Raw genomic sequence first — 18161 nt, 5'->3', positions numbered from 1 at the left:
AGTACGCATATAAAAAATGTTATTTATTGACTTTTTTGGGGTGGTGTGACAAGTTTGTAATCACAAGGAATGGTAACATTTCTGCTGACTAGCATGGAAGGAGTTAAGTTCCAATTGCATATCAAAGTCAGGATGGCCGAGCGGTCTAAGGCGCTGCGTTCAGGTCGCAGTCTCCCCTGGAGGCGTGGGTTCAAATCCCACTTCTGACATCAACATTTAATTTCAAGTAACTTTATCTTCATGTAATGTGGTTTTGAAAAATTTCCTGAGAGTCTTTGGAGTGAATCTGAATTTGTCCTCTCAAAAAAGAACTCTAGGAACATCAAACAGATTTTTTGTGCATATGTCTGTTGTTCTTTTGGCACTAGAAAAATCCTTTGGACAGTCAATGAGGAGGGACTATTTCACCTCTTTGTGTTCTCTGTCCCTATTAGGGTAGGGAATCAACCTTCTACAGTGCTGTCATGAAATATATCTAGAAACGGATTTGCTGGTAAGTCTACTTTCATAGTTTTCACCTCATACATCAATAGACCATAACGATACTTAATAAACAAAAACTTAACAAGTTGGTAATCATAGTTTAAAAAATGTGAAATGCCCATGTCATTCTGACATGTTTCAGCACATTTTGGGACAAATGGTCTCACTTTTAACAATCAATAAAATATTTTCTCTAAATTTTTGTCTCTTTTTTGCTCCAATTGTTTGCATCTCATAAAAAATAAAACTTGATGTAACATTATGCATACAAATTGTGTTTTATGTGTGACCATGACCTATTCTAGAAGCACAGGGTCAGAATTATACTGGTGCATGGAGACAAACTGAAAATGTAAAAATTCAATGGCAAAATTGCTGTCTTTTTCTACTCATTCACAAATAGTTAATGAATGTTATTAAATATGTACAGCAAAATGGAAGGCGTTTCAAATAGAAATCATGCTTCAAAAATCAGTCAAATGAAAAATTATAATATATCCCTCCAGGTGTGACACTTGACATTTGCAGAGTGTCAAACCCCCCAGAAAATGTATAGATATGGCTGAAATAGCTCAGTTGGGAGAGCGTTAGACTGAAGATCTAAAGGTCCCTGGTCCAATCCCGGGTTTCGGCAAAATGCTTTTTCTTCACCGTTTACATTTTAAGGAGATATTAAACAAAGCACATGGACTGATCATGATCAAAAGGCCTAAAAATCTTAACTATCTACAGAAAACAAAATGTTAAAAATTTGAGAAACGGTAACTTTTTCCTTTTGAACACATGAATGTTTTTTAGTAATTTTTCCTCTATTTTGTTTTATTTCAGATTGACTTAGCTGTAAGAGGATTAAAAGGTAACCTGATAGCTGAAACAGACAGCACTTATCAGACACTAGCTGAATGATTATAGTCAGCTTGTTTGACTTTGAAACACTGAGGCATTACTGAGACAAATGTCCTTAAAAAATATGCTGTGGACAACGTCAAAAAGGCAAAAAACACAAGCTCCACACAGGTCCGTCATCTTTAATTTGAAATATAGGAGGTTTCTACTTTAATGGTGAGACAAAGCATCTACATATTTGACATTGCTCCAGTGAGTAGAGCCCACTTAAAAATGTATGGGTTGCTTGCCTCTGCAAGCAAAAGCTGGGCACTAAACTGGCATACTTGCAATGCTGGATGGTTCAGAGTGAAAACACCTATAGGCTGACAATAGTAATTGCAGGTGTTGATTAACTCATTGTGCAAAATAATTTCTAAAATGTGGTCACTTTGGGAGGTTTTCTGCTGTTTTGGTACTCTGCAAATTTCATCTGCAAGGTATTCCTGCAAAATCTGCATTGCAAAACCCAAATAGGGCTCTTCCTTTCAAAGCCCTGCTGTGTGGCCAAACAGTAGTTTCTGAAGAAATGTGGTGCATCACCGTATTTGTGAGAAATCTAACATTTCTAATATCCAAACAAAATAAATGGAGGTTTAAAAATTAATGCAGACGAAAAGTACGAATGTAAAAAATGTTATTTATTGACTTTTTTGGGGTGGTGTGACAAGTTTGTAATCACAAGGAATGGTAACATTTCTGCTGACTAGCATGGAAGGAGTTAAGTTCCAATTGCATATCGAAGTCAGGATGGCAGAGCGGTCTAAGGCGCTGCGTTCAGGTCGCAGTCTCCCCTGGAGGCGTGGGTTCAAATCCCACTTCTGACATCAACATTTAATTTCAAGTAACTTTATCTTCATGTAATGTGGTTTTGAAAAATTTCCTGAGAGTCTTTGGAGTGAATCTGAATTTGTCCTCTCAAAAAAGAACTCTAGGAACATCAAACAGATTTTTTGTGCATATGTCTGTTGTTCTTTTGGCACTAGAAAAATCCTTTGGACAGTCAATGAGGAGGGACTATTTCACCTCTTTGTGTTCTCTGTCCCTATTAGGGTAGGGAATCAACCTTCTACAGTGCTGTCATGAAATATATCTAGAAACGGATTTGCTGGTAAGTCTACTTTCATAGTTTTCACCTCATACATCAATAGACCATAACGATACTTAATAAACAAAAACTTAACAAGTTGGTAATCATAGTTTAAAAATTGTGAAATGCCCATGTCATTCTGACATGTTTCAGCACATTTTGGGACAAATGGTCTCACTTTTAACAATCAATAAAATATTTTCTCTAAATTTTTGTCTCTTTTTTGCTCCAATTGTTTGCATCTCATAAAAAATAAAACTTGATGTAACATTATGCATGCAAATTGTGTTTTATGTGCGACCATGACCTATTCTAGAAGCACAGGGTCAGAATTATACTGGTGCGTGGAAACAAACTGAAAATGTAAAAATTCAATGGCAAAATTGCTGTCTTTTTCTACTCATTCACAAATAGTTAATGAATGTTATTAAATATGTACAGCAAAATGGAAGGCGTTTCAAATAGAAATCATGCTTCAAAAAACAGTCAAATGAAAAATTATAATATATCCCTCCAGGTGTGACACTTGACATTTGCAGAGTGTCAAACCCCCCAGAAAATGTATAGATATGGCCGAAATACCTCATTTGGGAGAGCGTTAGACTGAAGATCTAAAGGTCCCGGGTTTCGGCAAAATGCTTTTTCTTCACCATTTACATTTTAAGGAGATATTAAACAAAGCACATGGACTGATCATGATCAAAAGGCCTAAAAATCTTAACTATCTACAGAAAACAAAATGTTAAAAATTTGAGAAACGGTAACTTTTTCCTTTTGAACACATGAATGTTTTTTAGTAATTTTTCCTCTATTTTGTTTTATTTCAGATTGACTTAGCTGTAAGAGGATTAAAAGGTAACCTGATAGCTGAAACAGACAGCACTTATCAGACACTAGCTGAATGATTATAGTCAGCTTGTTTGACTTTGAAACACTGAGGCATTACTGAGACAAATGTCCTTAAAAAATATGCTGTGGACAAAGTCAAAAAGGCAAAAAACACAAGCTGAACACAGGTCCGTCATCTTTAATTTGAAATATAGGAGGTTTCTACTTTAATGGTGAGACAAAGCATCTACATATTTGACATTGCTCCAGTGAGTAGAGCCCACTTAAAAATGTATGGGTTGCTTGTCTCTGCAAGCAAAAGCTGGGCACTAAACTGGCATACTTGCAATGCTGGATGGTTCAGAGTGAAAACACCTATAGGCTGACAATAGTAATTGCAGGTGTTGATTAACTCATTGTGCAAAATAATTTCTAAAATGTGGTCACTTTGGGAGGTTTTCTGCTGTTTTGGTACTCTGCAAATTTCATCTGCAAGGTATTCCTGCAAAATCTGCATTGCAAAACCCAAATAGGGCTCTTCCTTTCAAAGCCCTGCTGTGTGGCCAAACAGTAGTTTCTGAAGAAATGTGGTGCATCACCGCATTTGTGAGAAATCTAACATTTCTAATATCCAAACAAAATAAATGGAGGTTTAAAAATTAATGCAGACGAAAAGTACGCATATAAAAAATGTTATTTATTGACTTTTTTGGGGTGGTGTGACGTTTTTAATCACAAGGAATGGTAACATTTCTGCTGACTAGCATGGAAGGAGTTAAGTTCCAATTGCATATTGAAGCGGTCTAAGGCGAGCGGTCTAATACCGAGCGGTCTAAGGCGCTGCGTTCAGGTCGCAGTCTCCCCTGGAGGCGTGGGTTCAAATCCCACTTCTGACATCAACATTTAATTTCAAGAAACTTTATCTTCATTTATTGATTAGATGAGGTCAAACAAAACTTAGTAATGTGGTTTTGAAAAATTTCCTGAGAGTCTTTGGAGTGAATCTGAATTTGTCCTCTCAAAAAAGAACTCTAGGAACATCAAACAGATTTTTTGTGCATATGTCTGTTGTTCTTTTGGCACTAGAAAAATCCTTTGGACAGTCAATGAGGAGGGACTATTTCACCTCTTTGTGTTCTCTGTCCCTATTAGGGTAGGGAATCAACCTTCTACAGTGCTGTCATGAAATATATCTAGAAACGGATTTGCTGGTAAGTCTACTTTCATAGTTTTCACCTCATACATCAATAGACCATAACGATACTTAATAAACAAAAACTTAACAAGTTGGTAATCATAGTTTAAAAAATGTGAAATGCCCATGTCATTCTGACATGTTTCAGCACATTTTGGGACAAATGGTCTCACTTTTAACAATCAATAAAATATTTTCTCTAAATTTTTGTCTCTTTTTTGCTCCAATTGTTTGCATCTCATAAAAAATAAAACTTGATGTAACATTATGCATGCAAATTGTGTTTTATGTGCGACCATGACCTATTCTAGAAGCACAGGGTCAGAATTATACTGGTGCGTGGAAACAAACTGAAAATGTAAAAATTCAATGGCAAAATTGCTGTCTTTTTCTACTCATTCACAAATAGTTAATGAATGTTATTAAATATGTACAGCAAAATGGAAGGCGTTTCAAATAGAAATCATGCTTCAAAAAACAGTCAAATGAAAAATTATAATATATCCCTCCAGGTGTGACACTTGACATTTGCAGAGTGTCAAACCCCCCAGAAAATGTATAGATATGGCCGAAATAGCTCATTTGGGAGAGCGTTAGACTGAAGATCTAAAGGTCCCGGGTTTCGGCAAAATGCTTTTTCTTCACCATTTACATTTTAAGGAGATATTAAACAAAGCACATGGACTGATCATGATCAAAAGGCCTAAAAATCTTAACTATCTACAGAAAACAAAATGTTAAAAATTTGAGAAACGGTAACTTTTTCCTTTTGAACACATGAATGTTTTTTAGTAATTTTTCCTCTATTTTGTTTTATTTCAGATTGACTTAGCTGTAAGAGGATTAAAAGGTAACCTGATAGCTGAAACAGACAGCACTTATCAGACACTAGCTGAATGATTATAGTCAGCTTGTTTGACTTTGAAACACTGAGGCATTACTGAGACAAATGTCCTTAAAAAATATGCTGTGGACAAAGTCAAAAAGGCAAAAAACACAAGCTGAACACAGGTCCGTCATCTTTAATTTGAAATATAGGAGGTTTCTACTTTAATGGTGAGACAAAGCATCTACATATTTGACATTGCTCCAGTGAGTAGAGCCCACTTAAAAATGTATGGGTTGCTTGTCTCTGCAAGCAAAAGCTGGGCACTAAACTGGCATACTTGCAATGCTGGATGGTTCAGAGTGAAAACACCTATAGGCTGACAATAGTAATTGCAGGTGTTGATTAACTCATTGTGCAAAATAATTTCTAAAATGTGGTCACTTTGGGAGGTTTTCTGCTGTTTTGGTACTCTGCAAATTTCATCTGCAAGGTATTCCTGCAAAATCTGCATTGCAAAACCCAAATAGGGCTCTTCCTTTCAAAGCCCTGCTGTGTGGCCAAACAGTAGTTTCTGAAGAAATGTGGTGCATCACCGCATTTGTGAGAAATCTAACATTTCTAATATCCAAACAAAATAAATGGAGGTTTAAAAATTAATGCAGACGAAAAGTACGCATATAAAAAATGTTATTTATTGACTTTTTTGGGGTGGTGTGACGTTTTTAATCACAAGGAATGGTAACATTTCTGCTGACTAGCATGGAAGGAGTTAAGTTCCAATTGCATATTGAAGCGGTCTAAGGCGAGCGGTCTAATACCGAGCGGTCTAAGGCGCTGCGTTCAGGTCGCAGTCTCCCCTGGAGGCGTGGGTTCAAATCCCACTTCTGACATCAACATTTAATTTCAAGAAACTTTATCTTCATTTATTGATTAGATGAGGTCAAACAAAACTTAGTAATGTGGTTTTGAAAAATTTCCTGAGAGTCTTTGGAGTGAATCTGAATTTGTCCTCTCAAAAAAGAACTCTAGGAACATCAAACAGATTTTTTGTGCATATGTCTGTTGTTCTTTTGGCACTAGAAAAATCCTTTGGACAGTCAATGAGGAGGGACTATTTCACCTCTTTGTGTTCTCTGTCCCTATTAGGGTAGGGAATCAACCTTCTACAGTGCTGTCATGAAATATATCTAGAAACGGATTTGCTGGTAAGTCTACTTTCATAGTTTTCACCTCATACATCAATAGACCATAACGATACTTAATAAACAAAAACTTAACAAGTAGGTAATCATAGTTTAAAAAATGTGAAATGCCCATGTCATTCTGACATGTTTCAGCACATTTTGGGACAAATGGTCTCACTTTTAACAATCAATAAAATATTTTCTCTAAATTTTTGTCTCTTTTTTGCTCCAATTGTTGGAGCAAAATATGCTGTGGACAACGTCAAAAAGGCAAAAAACACAAGCTCCACACAGGTCCGTCATCTTTAATTTGAAATATAGGAGGTTTCTACTTTAATGGTGAGACAAAGCATCTACATATTTGACATTGCTCCAGTGAGTAGAGCCCACTTAAAAATGTATGGGTTGCTTGCCTCTGCAAGCAAAAGCTGGGCACTAAACTGGCATACTTGCAATGCTGGATGGTTCAGAGTGAAAACACCTATAGGCTGACAATAGTAATTGCAGGTGTTGATTAACTCATTGTGCAAAATAATTTCTAAAATGTGGTCACTTTGGGAGGTTTTCTGCTGTTTTGGTACTCTGCAAATTTCATCTGCAAGGTATTCCTGCAAAATCTGCATTGCAAAACCCAAATAGGGCTCTTCCTTTCAAAGCCCTGCTGTGTGGCCAAACAGTAGTTTCTGAAGAAATGTGGTGCATCACCGTATTTGTGAGAAATCTAACATTTCTAATATCCAAACAAAATAAATGGAGGTTTAAAAATTAATGCAGACGAAAAGTACGCATATAAAAAATGTTATTTATTGACTTTTTTGGGGTGGTGTGACAAGTTTGTAATCACAAGGAATGGTAACATTTCTGCTGACTAGCATGGAAGGAGTTAAGTTCCAATTGCATATAGAAGTCAGGATGGCCGAGCGGTCTAAGGCGCTGTGTTCAGGTCGCAGTCTCCCCTGGAGGCGTGGGTTCAAATCCCACTTCTGACATCAACATTTAATTTCAAGTAACTTTATTTTCATGTAATGTGGTTTTGAAAAATTTCCTGAGAGTCTTTGGAGTGAATCTGAATTTGTCCTCTCAAAAAAGAACTCTAGGAACATCAAACAGATTTTTTGTGCATACGTCTGTTGTTCTTTTGGCACTAGAAAAATCCTTTGGACAGTCAATGAGGAGGGACTATTTCACCTCTTTGTGTTCTCTGTCCCTATTAGGGTAGGGAATCAACCTTCTACAGTGCTGTCATGAAATATATCTAGAAACGGATTTGCTGGTAAGTCTACTTTCATAGTTTTCACCTCATACATCAATAGACCATAACGATACTTAATAAACAAAAACTTAACAAGTAGGTAATCATAGTTTAAAAAATGTGAAATGCCCATGTCATTCTGACATGTTTCAGCACATTTTGGGACAAATGGTCTCACTTTTAACAATCAATAAAATATTTTCTCTAAATTTTTGTCTCTTTTTTGCTCCAATTGTTTGCATCTCATAAAAAATAAAACTTGATGTAACATTATGCATGCAAATTGTGTTTTATGTGCGACCATGACCTATTCTAGAAGCACAGGGTCAGAATTATACTGGTGCATGGAGACAAACTGAAAATGTAAAAATTCAATGGCAAAATTGCTGTCTTTTTCTACTCATTCACAAATAGTTAATGAATGTTATTAAATATGTACAGCAAAATGGAAGGCGTTTCAAATAGAAATCATGCTTCAAAAAACAGTCAAATGAAAAATTATAATATATCCCTCCAGGTGTGACACTTGACATTTGCAGAGTGTCAAACCCCCCAGAAAATGTATAGATATGGCCGAAATAGCTCATTTGGGAGAGCGTTAGACTGAAGATCTAAAGGTCCCGGGTTTCGGCAAAATGCTTTTTCTTCACCGTTTACATTTTAAGGAGATATTAAACAAAGCACATGGACTGATAATGATCAAAAGGCCTAAAAATCTTAACTATCTACAGAAAACAAAATGTTAAAAATTTGAGAAACGGTAACTTTTTCCTTTTGAACACATGAATGTTTTTTAGTAATTTTTCCTCTATTTTGTTTTATTTCAGATTGACTTAGCTGTAAGAGGATTAAAAGGTAACCTGATAGCTGAAACAGACAGCACTTATCAGACACTAGCTGAATGATTATAGTCAGCTTGTTTGACTTTGAAACACTGAGGCATTACTGAGACAAATGTCCTTAAAAAATATGCTGTGGACAAAGTCAAAAAGGCAAAAAAACACAAGCTCCACACAGGTCCGTCATCTTTAATTTGAAATATAGGAGGTTTCTACTTTAATGGTGAGACAAAGCATCTACATATTTGACATTGCTCCAGTGAGTAGAGCCCACTTAAAAATGTATGGGTTGCTTGCCTCTGCAAGCAAAAGCTGGGCACTAAACTGGCATACTTGCAATGCTGGATGGTTCAGAGTGAAAACACCTATAGGCTGACAATAGTAATTGCAGGTGTTGATTAACTCATTGTGCAAAATAATTTCTAAAATGTGGTCACTTTGGGAGGTTTTCTGCTGTTTTGGTACTCTGCAAATTTCATCTGCAAGGTATTCCTGCAAAATCTGCATTGCAAAACCCAAATAGGGCTCTTCCTTTCAAAGCCCTGCTGTGTGGCCAAACAGTAGTTTCTGAAGAAATGTGGTGCATCACCGCATTTGTGAGAAATCTAACATTTCTAATATCCAAACAAAATAAATGGAGGTTTAAAAATTAATGCAGACGAAAAGTACGCATATAAAAAATGTTATTTATTGACTTTTTTGGGGTGGTGTGACAAGTTTGTAATCACAAGGAATGGTAACATTTCTGCTGACTAGCATGGAAGGAGTTAAGTTCCAATTGCATATCGAAGTCAGGATGGCCGAGCGGTCAAAGGCCGAGCGGTCAAAGGCACAGCGTTCAGGTCGCAGTCTCCCCTGGAGGCGTGGGTTCAGATCCCACTTCTGACATCAACATTTAATTTCAAGAAACTTTATCTTCATTTATTGATTAGATGAGGTCAAACAAAACTTAGTAATGTGGTTTTGAAAAATTTCCTGAGAGTCTTTGGAGTGAATCTGAATTTGTCCTCTCAAAAAAGAACTCTAGGAACATCAAACAGATTTTTTGTGCATATGTCTGTTGTTCTTTTGGCACTAGAAAAATCCTTTGGACAGTCAATGAGGAGGGACTATTTCACCTCTTTGTGTTCTCTGTGCCTATTAGGGTAGGGAATCAACCTTCTACAGTGCTGTCATGAAATATATCTAGAAACGGATTTGCTGGTAAGTCTACTTTCATAGTTTTCACCTCATACATCAATAGACCATAACGATACTTAATAAACAAAAACTTAACAAGTAGGTAATCATAGTTTAAAAAATGTGAAATGCCCATGTCATTCTGACATGTTTCAGCACATTTTGGGACAAATGGTCTCACTTTTAACAATCAATAAAATATTTTCTCTAAATTTTTGTCTCTTTTTTGCTCCAATTGTTTGCATCTCATAAAAAATAAAACTTGATGTAACATTATGCATGCAAATTGTGTTTTATGTGCGACCATGACCTATTCTAGAAGCACAGGGTCAGAATTATACTGGTGCATGGAGACAAACTGAAAATGTAAAAATTCAATGGCAAAATTGCTGTCTTTTTCTACTCATTCACAAATAGTTAATGAATGTTATTAAATATGTACAGCAAAATGGAAGGCATTTCAAATAGAAATCATGCTTCAAAAAACAGTCAAATGAAAAATTATAATATATCCCTCCAGGTGTGACACTTGACATTTGCAGAGTGTCAAACCCCCCAGAAAATGTATAGATATGGCCGAAATAGCTCAGTTGGGAGAGCGTTAGACTGAAGATCTAAAGGTCCCGGGTTTCGGCAAAATGCTTTTTCTTCACCATTTACATTTTAAGGAGATATTAAACAAAGCACATGGACTGATCATGATCAAAAGTCCTAAAAATCTTAACTATCTACAGAAAACAAAATGTTAAAAATTTGAGAAACGGTAACTTTTTCCTTTTGAACACATGAATGTTTTTTAGTAATTTTTCCTCTATTTTGTTTTATTTCAGATTGACTTAGCTGTAAGAGGATTAAAAGGTAACCTGATAGCTGAAACAGACAGCACTTATCAGACACTAGCTGAATGATTATAGTCAGCTTGTTTGACTTTGAAACACTGAGGCATTACTGAGACAAATGTCCTTAAAAAATATGCTGTGGACAAAGTCAAAAAGGCAAAAAACACAAGCTCCACACAGGTCCGTCATCTTTAATTTGAAATATAGGAGGTTTCTACTTTAATGGTGAGACAAAGCATCTACATATTTGACATTGCTCCAGTGAGTAGAGCCCACTTAAAAATGTATGGGTTGCTTGCCTCTGCAAGCAAAAGCTGGGCACTAAACTGGCATACTTGCAATGCTGGATGGTTCAGAGTGAAAACACCTATAGGCTGACAATAGTAATTGCAGGTGTTGATTAACTCATTGTGCAAAATAATTTCTAAAATGTGGTCACTTTGGGAGGTTTTCTGCTGTTTTGGTACTCTGCAAATTTCATCTGCAAGGTATTCCTGCAAAATCTGCATTGCAAAACCCAAATAGGGCTCTTCCTTTCAAAGTCCTGCTGTGTGGCCAAACAGTAGTTTCTGAAGAAATGTGGTGCATCACCGTATTTGTGAGAAATCTAACATTTCTAATATCCAAACAAAATAAATGGAGGTTTAAAAATTAATGCAGACGAAAAGTACGCATATAAAAAATGTTATTTATTGACTTTTTTGGGGTGGTGTGACAAGTTTGTAATCACAAGGAATGGTAACATTTCTGCTGACTAGCATGGAAGGAGTTAAGTTCCAATTGCATATCGAAGTCAGGATGGCCGAGTGGTCTAAGGCGCAGCGTTCAGGTCGCAGTCTCCCCTGGAGGCGTGGGTTCAAATCCCACTTCTGACATCAACATTTAATTTCAAGAAACTTTATCTTCATTTATTGATTAGATGAAGTCAAACAAAACTTAGTAATGTGGTTTTGAAAAATTTCCTGAGAGTCTTTGGAGTGAATCTGAATTTGTCCTCTCAAAGAAGAACTCTAGGAACATCAAACAGATTTTTTGTGCATATGTCTGTTGTTCTTTTGGCACTAGAAAAATCCTTTGGACAATCAATGAGGAGGGACTATTTCACCTCTTTGTGTTCTCTGTCCCTATTAGGGTAGGGAATCAACCTTCTACAGTGCTGTCATGAAATATATCTAGAAACGGATTTGCTGGTAAGTCTACTTTCATAGTTTTCACCTCATACATCAATAGACCATAACGATACTTAATTAACAAAAACTTAACAAGTAGGTAATCATAGTTTAAAAAATGTGAAATGCCCATGTCATTCTGACATGTTTCAGCACATTTTGGGACAAATGGTCTCACTTTTAACAATCAATAAAATATTTTCTCTAAATTTTTGTCTCTTTTTTGCTCCAATTGTTTGCATCTCATAAAAAATAAAACTTGATGTAACATTATGCATGCAAATTGTTTTTTATGTGTGACCATGACGTATTCTAGAAGCACAGGGTCAGAATTATACTGGTGCATGGAGACAAACTGAAAATGTAAAAATTCAATGGCAAAATTGCTGTCTTTTTCTACTCATTCACAAATAGTTAATGAATGTTATTAAATATGTACAGCAAAATGGAAGGCGATTCAAATAGAAATCATGCTTCAAAAAACAGTCAAATGAAAAATTATAATATATCCCTCCAGGTGTGACACTTGACATTTGCAGAGTGTCAAACCCCCCAGAAAATGTATAGATATGGCTGAAATATCTCAGTTGGGAGAGCGTTAGACTGAAGATCTAAAGGTCCCTGGTCCAATCCCGGGTTTCGGCAAAATGCTTTTTCTTCACCGTTTACATTTTAAGGAGATATTAAACAAAGCACATGGACTGATCATGATCAAAAGGCCTAAAAATCTTAACTATCTACAGAAAACAAAATGTTAAAAATTTGAGAAACGGTAACTTTTTCCTTTTGAACACATGAATGTTTTTTAGTAATTTTTCCTCTATTTTGTTTTATTTCAGATTGACTTAGCTGTAAGAGGATTAAAAGGTAACCTGATAGCTGAAACAGACAGCACTTATCAGACACTAGCTGAATGATTATAGTCAGCTTGTTTGACTTTGAAACACTGAGGCATTACTGAGACAAATGTCCTTAAAAAATATGCTGTGGACAACGTCAAAAAGGCAAAAAACACAAGCTCCACACAGGTCCGTCATCTTTAATTTGAAATATAGGAGGTTTCTACTTTAATGGTGAGACAAAGCATCTACATATTTGACATTGCTCCAGTGAGTAGAGCCCACTTAAAAATGTATGGGTTGCTTGCCTCTGCAAGCAAAAGCTGGGCACTAAACTGGCATACTTGCAATGCTGGATGGTTCAGAGTGAAAACACCTATAGGCTGACAATAGTAATTGCAGGTGTTGATTAACTCATTGTGCAAAATAATTTCTAAAATGTGGTCACTTTGGGAGGTTTTCTGCTGTTTTGGTACTCTGCAAATTTCATCTGCAAGGTATTCCTGCAAAATCTGCATTGCAAAACCCAAATAGGGCTCTTCCTTTCAAAGTCCTGCTGTGTGGCCAAACAGTAGTTTCTGAAGAAATGTGGTGCATCACCGTATTTGTGAGAAATCTAACATTTCTAATATCCAAACAAAATAAATGGAGGTTTATAAATTAATGCAGACGAAAAGTACGCATATAAAAAATGTTATTTATTGACTTTTTTGGGGTGGTGTGACAAGTTTGTAATCACAAGGAATGGTAACATTTCTGCTGACTAGCATGGAAGGAGTTAAGTTCCAATTGCATATCGAAGTCAGGATGGCCGAGTGGTCTAAGGCGCAGCGTTCAGGTCGCAGTCTCCCCTGGAGGCGTGGGTTCAAATCCCACTTCTGACATCAACATTTAATTTCAAGAAACTTTATCTTCATTTATTGATTAGATGAGGTCAAACAAAACTTAGTAATGTGGTTTTGAAAAATTTCCTGAGAGTCTTTGGAGTGAATCTGAATTTGTCCTCTCAAAGAAGAACTCTAGGAACATCAAACAGATTTTTTGTGCATATGTCTGTTGTTCTTTTGGCACTAGAAAAATCCTTTGGACAGTCAATGAGGAGGGACTATTTCACCTCTTTGTGTTCTCTGTCCCTATTAGGGTAGGGAATCAACCTTCTACAGTGCTGTCATGAAATATATCTAGAAACGGATTTGCTGGTAAGTCTACTTTCATAGTTTTCACCTCATACATCAATAGACCATAACGATACTTAATTAACAAAAACTTAACAAGTAGGTAATCATAGTTTAAAAAATGTGAAATGCCCATGTCATTCTGACATGTTTCAGCACATTTTGGGACAAATGGTCTCACTTTTAACAATCAATAAAATATTTTCTCTAAATTTTTGTCTCTTTTTTGCTCCAATTGTTTGCATCTCATAAAAAATAAAACTTGATGTAACATTATGCATGCAAATTGTGTTTTATGTGTGACCATGACGTATTCTAGAAGCACAGGGTCAGAATTATACTGGTGCATGGAGACAAACTGAAAATGTAAAAATTCAATGGCAAAATTGCTGTCTTTTTCTACTCATTCACAAATAGTTAATGAATGTTATTAAATATGTACAGCAAAATGGAAGGCGTTTCAAATAGAAATCATGCTTCAAAAAACAGTCAAATGAAAAATTATAATATATCCCTCCAGGTGTGACACTTGACATTTGCAGAGTGTCAAACCCCCCAGAAAATGTATAGATATGGCTGAAATAGCTCAGTTGGGAGAGCGTTAGACTGAAGATCTAAAGGTCCCTGGTCCAATCCCGGGTTTCGGCAAAATGCTTTTTCTTCACCGTTTACATTTTAAGGAGATATTAAACAAAGCACATGGACTGATCATGATCAAAAGGCCTAAAAATCTTAACTATCTACAGAAAACAAAATGTTAAAAATTTGAGAAACGGTAACTTTTTCCTTTTGAACACATGAATGTTTTTTAGTAATTTTTCCTCTATTTTGTTTTATTTCAGATTGACTTAGCTGTAAGAGGATTAAAAGGTAACCTGATAGCTGAAACAGACAGCACTTATCAGACACTAGCTGAATGATTATAGTCAGCTTGTTTGACTTTGAAACACTGAGGCATTACTGAGACAAATGTCCTTAAAAAATATGCTGTGGACAACGTCAAAAAGGCAAAAAACACAAGCTCCACACAGGTCCGTCATCTTTAATTTGAAATATAGGAGGTTTCTACTTTAATGGTGAGACAAAGCATCTACATATTTGACATTGCTCCAGTGAGTAGAGCCCACTTAAAAATGTATGGGTTGCTTGTCTCTGCAAGCAAAAGCTGGGCACTAAACTGGCATACTTGCAATGCTGGATGGTTCAGAGTGAAAACACCTATAGGCTGACAATAGTAATTGCAGGTGTTGATTAACTCATTGTGCAAAATAATTTCTAAAATGTGGTCACTTTGGGAGGTTTTCTGCTGTTTTGGTACTCTGCAAATTTCATCTGCAAGGTATTCCTGCAAAATCTGCATTGCAAAACCCAAATAGGGCTCTTCCTTTCAAAGCCCTGCTGTGTGGCCAAACAGTAGTTTCTGAAGAAATGTGGTGCATCACCGTATTTGTGAGAAATCTAACATTTCTAATATCCAAACAAAATAAATGGAGGTTTAAAAATTAATGCAGACGAAAAGTACGCATATAAAAAATGTTATTTATTGACTTTTTGGGGTGGTGTGACAAGTTTGTAATCACAAGGAATGGTAACATTTCTGCTGACTAGCATGGAAGGAGTTAAGTTCCAATTGCATATCGAAGTCAGGATGGCCGAGTGGTCTAAGGCGCAGCGTTCAGGTCGCAGTCTCCCCTGGAGGCGTGGGTTCAAATCCCACTTCTGACATCAACATTTAATTTCAAGTAACTTTATCTTCATGTAATGTGGTTTTGAAAAATTTCCTGAGAGTCTTTGGAGTGAATCTGAATTTGTCCTCTCAAAAAAGAACTCTAGGAACATCAAACAGATTTTTTGTGCATATGTCTGTTGTTCTTTTGGCACTAGAAAAATCCTTTGGACAGTCAATGAGGAGGGACTATTTCACCTCTTTGTGTTCTCTGTCCCTATTAGGGTAGGGAATCAACCTTCTACAGTGCTGTCATGAAATATATCTAGAAACGGATTTGCTGGTAAGTCTACTTTCACAGTTTTCACCTCATACATCAATAGACCATAATGATACTTAATAAACAAAAACTTAACAAGTTGGTAATCATAGTTTAAAAAATGTGAAATGCCCATGTCATTCTGACATGTTTCAGCACATTTTGGGACAAATGGTCTCACTTTTAACAATCAATAAAATATTTTCTCTAAATTTTTGTCTCTTTTTTGCTCCAATTGTTTGCATCTCATAAAAAATAAAACTTGATGTAACATTATGCATACAAATTGTGTTTTATGTGTGACCATGACCTATTCTAGAAGCACAGGGTCAGAATTATACTGGTGCATGGAGACAAACTGAAAATGTAAAAATTCAATGGCAAAATTGCTGTCTTTTTCTACTCATTCACAAATAGTTAATGAATGTTATTAAATATGTACAGCAAAATGGAAGGCGTTTCAAATAGAAATCATGCTTCAAAAATCAGTCAAATGAAAAATTATAATATATCCCTCCAGGTGTGACACTTGACATTTGCAGAGTGTCAAACCCCCCAGAAAATGTATAGATATGGCTGAAATAGCTCAGTTGGGAGAGCGTTAGACTGAAGATCTAAAGGTCCCTGGTCCAATCCCGGGTTTCGGCAAAATGCTTTTTCTTCACCGTTTACATTTTAAGGAGATATTAAACAAAGCACATGGACTGATCATGATCAAAAGGCCTAAAAATCTTAACTATCTACAGAAAACAAAATGTTAAAAATTTGAGAAACGGTAACTTTTTCCTTTTGAACACATGAATGTTTTTTAGTAATTTTTCCTCTATTTTGTTTTATTTCAGATTGACTTAGCTGTAAGAGGATTAAAAGGTAACCTGATAGCTGAAACAGACAGCACTTATCAGACACTAGCTGAATGATTATAGTCAGCTTGTTTGACTTTGAAACACTGAGGCATTACTGAGACAAATGTCCTTAAAAAATATGCTGTGGACAACGTCAAAAAGGCAAAAAACACAAGCTCCACACAGGTCCGTCATCTTTAATTTGAAATATAGGAGGTTTCTACTTTAATGGTGAGACAAAGCATCTACATATTTGACATTGCTCCAGTGAGTAGAGCCCACTTAAAAATGTATGGGTTGCTTGCCTCTGCAAGCAAAAGCTGGGCACTAAACTGGCATACTTGCAATGCTGGATGGTTCAGAGTGAAAACACCTATAGGCTGACAATAGTAATTGCAGGTGTTGATTAACTCATTGTGCAAAATAATTTCTAAAATGTGGTCACTTTGGGAGGTTTTCTGCTGTTTTGGTACTCTGCAAATTTCATCTGCAAGGTATTCCTGCAAAATCTGCATTGCAAAACCCAAATAGGGCTCTTCCTTTCAAAGCCCTGCTGTGTGGCCAAACAGTAGTTTCTGAAGAAATGTGGTGCATCACCGTATTTGTGAGAAATCTAACATTTCTAATATCCAAACAAAATAAATGGAGGTTTAAAAATTAATGCAGACGAAAAGTACGAATGTAAAAAATGTTATTTATTGACTTTTTTGGGGTGGTGTGACAAGTTTGTAATCACAAGGAATGGTAACATTTCTGCTGACTAGCATGGAAGGAGTTAAGTTCCAATTGCATATCGAAGTCAGGATGGCAGAGCGGTCTAAGGCGCTGCGTTCAGGTCGCAGTCTCCCCTGGAGGCGTGGGTTCAAATCCCACTTCTGACATCAACATTTAATTTCAAGTAACTTTATCTTCATGTAATGTGGTTTTGAAAAATTTCCTGAGAGTCTTTGGAGTGAATCTGAATTTGTCCTCTCAAAAAAGAACTCTAGGAACATCAAACAGATTTTTTGTGCATATGTCTGTTGTTCTTTTGGCACTAGAAAAATCCTTTGGACAGTCAATGAGGAGGGACTATTTCACCTCTTTGTGTTCTCTGTCCCTATTAGGGTAGGGAATCAACCTTCTACAGTGCTGTCATGAAATATATCTAGAAACGGATTTGCTGGTAAGTCTACTTTCATAGTTTTCACCTCATACATCAATAGACCATAACGATACTTAATAAACAAAAACTTAACAAGTTGGTAATCATAGTTTAAAAAATGTGAAATGCCCATGTCATTCTGACATGTTTCAGCACATTTTGGGACAAATGGTCTCACTTTTAACAATCAATAAAATATTTTCTCTAAATTTTTGTCTCTTTTTTGCTCCAATTGTTTGCATCTCATAAAAAATAAAACTTGATGTAACATTATGCATGCAAATTGTGTTTTATGTGCGACCATGACCTATTCTAGAAGCACAGGGTCAGAATTATACTGGTGCGTGGAAACAAACTGAAAATGTAAAAATTCAATGGCAAAATTGCTGTCTTTTTCTACT

At 36.1% G+C, this 18161-nt stretch overlaps 7 non-coding genes across 7 annotated transcripts; all 7 read left to right on the top strand.

Annotated features, from left to right (window-relative positions):
* The first annotated feature begins 126 nt into the window (after positions 1-126).
* On the top strand, positions 127-209 carry TRNAL-CAG (transfer RNA leucine (anticodon CAG)). Its single transcript has one exon. It is a non-coding gene; the product is annotated as a tRNA-Leu (tRNA).
* A 1903-nt stretch (positions 210-2112) lies between these two features.
* On the top strand, positions 2113-2195 carry TRNAL-CAG (transfer RNA leucine (anticodon CAG)). The gene has a single exon. It is a non-coding gene; the product is annotated as a tRNA-Leu (tRNA).
* Positions 2196-7400: 5205 nt separating this feature from the next.
* On the top strand, positions 7401-7483 carry TRNAL-CAG (transfer RNA leucine (anticodon CAG)). The gene has a single exon. It is a non-coding gene; the product is annotated as a tRNA-Leu (tRNA).
* Positions 7484-11395: 3912 nt separating this feature from the next.
* TRNAL-CAG (transfer RNA leucine (anticodon CAG)) lies at positions 11396-11478 on the top strand. The gene has a single exon. It is a non-coding gene; the product is annotated as a tRNA-Leu (tRNA).
* Positions 11479-13412: 1934 nt separating this feature from the next.
* Positions 13413-13495, top strand: TRNAL-CAG (transfer RNA leucine (anticodon CAG)). The gene has a single exon. It is a non-coding gene; the product is annotated as a tRNA-Leu (tRNA).
* A 1933-nt stretch (positions 13496-15428) lies between these two features.
* On the top strand, positions 15429-15511 carry TRNAL-CAG (transfer RNA leucine (anticodon CAG)). The gene has a single exon. It is a non-coding gene; the product is annotated as a tRNA-Leu (tRNA).
* A 1903-nt stretch (positions 15512-17414) lies between these two features.
* TRNAL-CAG (transfer RNA leucine (anticodon CAG)) lies at positions 17415-17497 on the top strand. The gene has a single exon. It is a non-coding gene; the product is annotated as a tRNA-Leu (tRNA).
* The last annotated feature ends 664 nt before the right edge of the window (positions 17498-18161 follow it).

Source organism: Dendrobates tinctorius, unplaced genomic scaffold (assembly GCF_039654945.1).
Source record: "Dendrobates tinctorius isolate UK_male_01 unplaced genomic scaffold, ASM3965494v1 ptg000184l, whole genome shotgun sequence".
Classification (NCBI taxonomy): Eukaryota; Metazoa; Chordata; class Amphibia; order Anura; family Dendrobatidae; genus Dendrobates; species Dendrobates tinctorius.
This window is presented reverse-complemented; position numbering and strand designations above follow the sequence as displayed.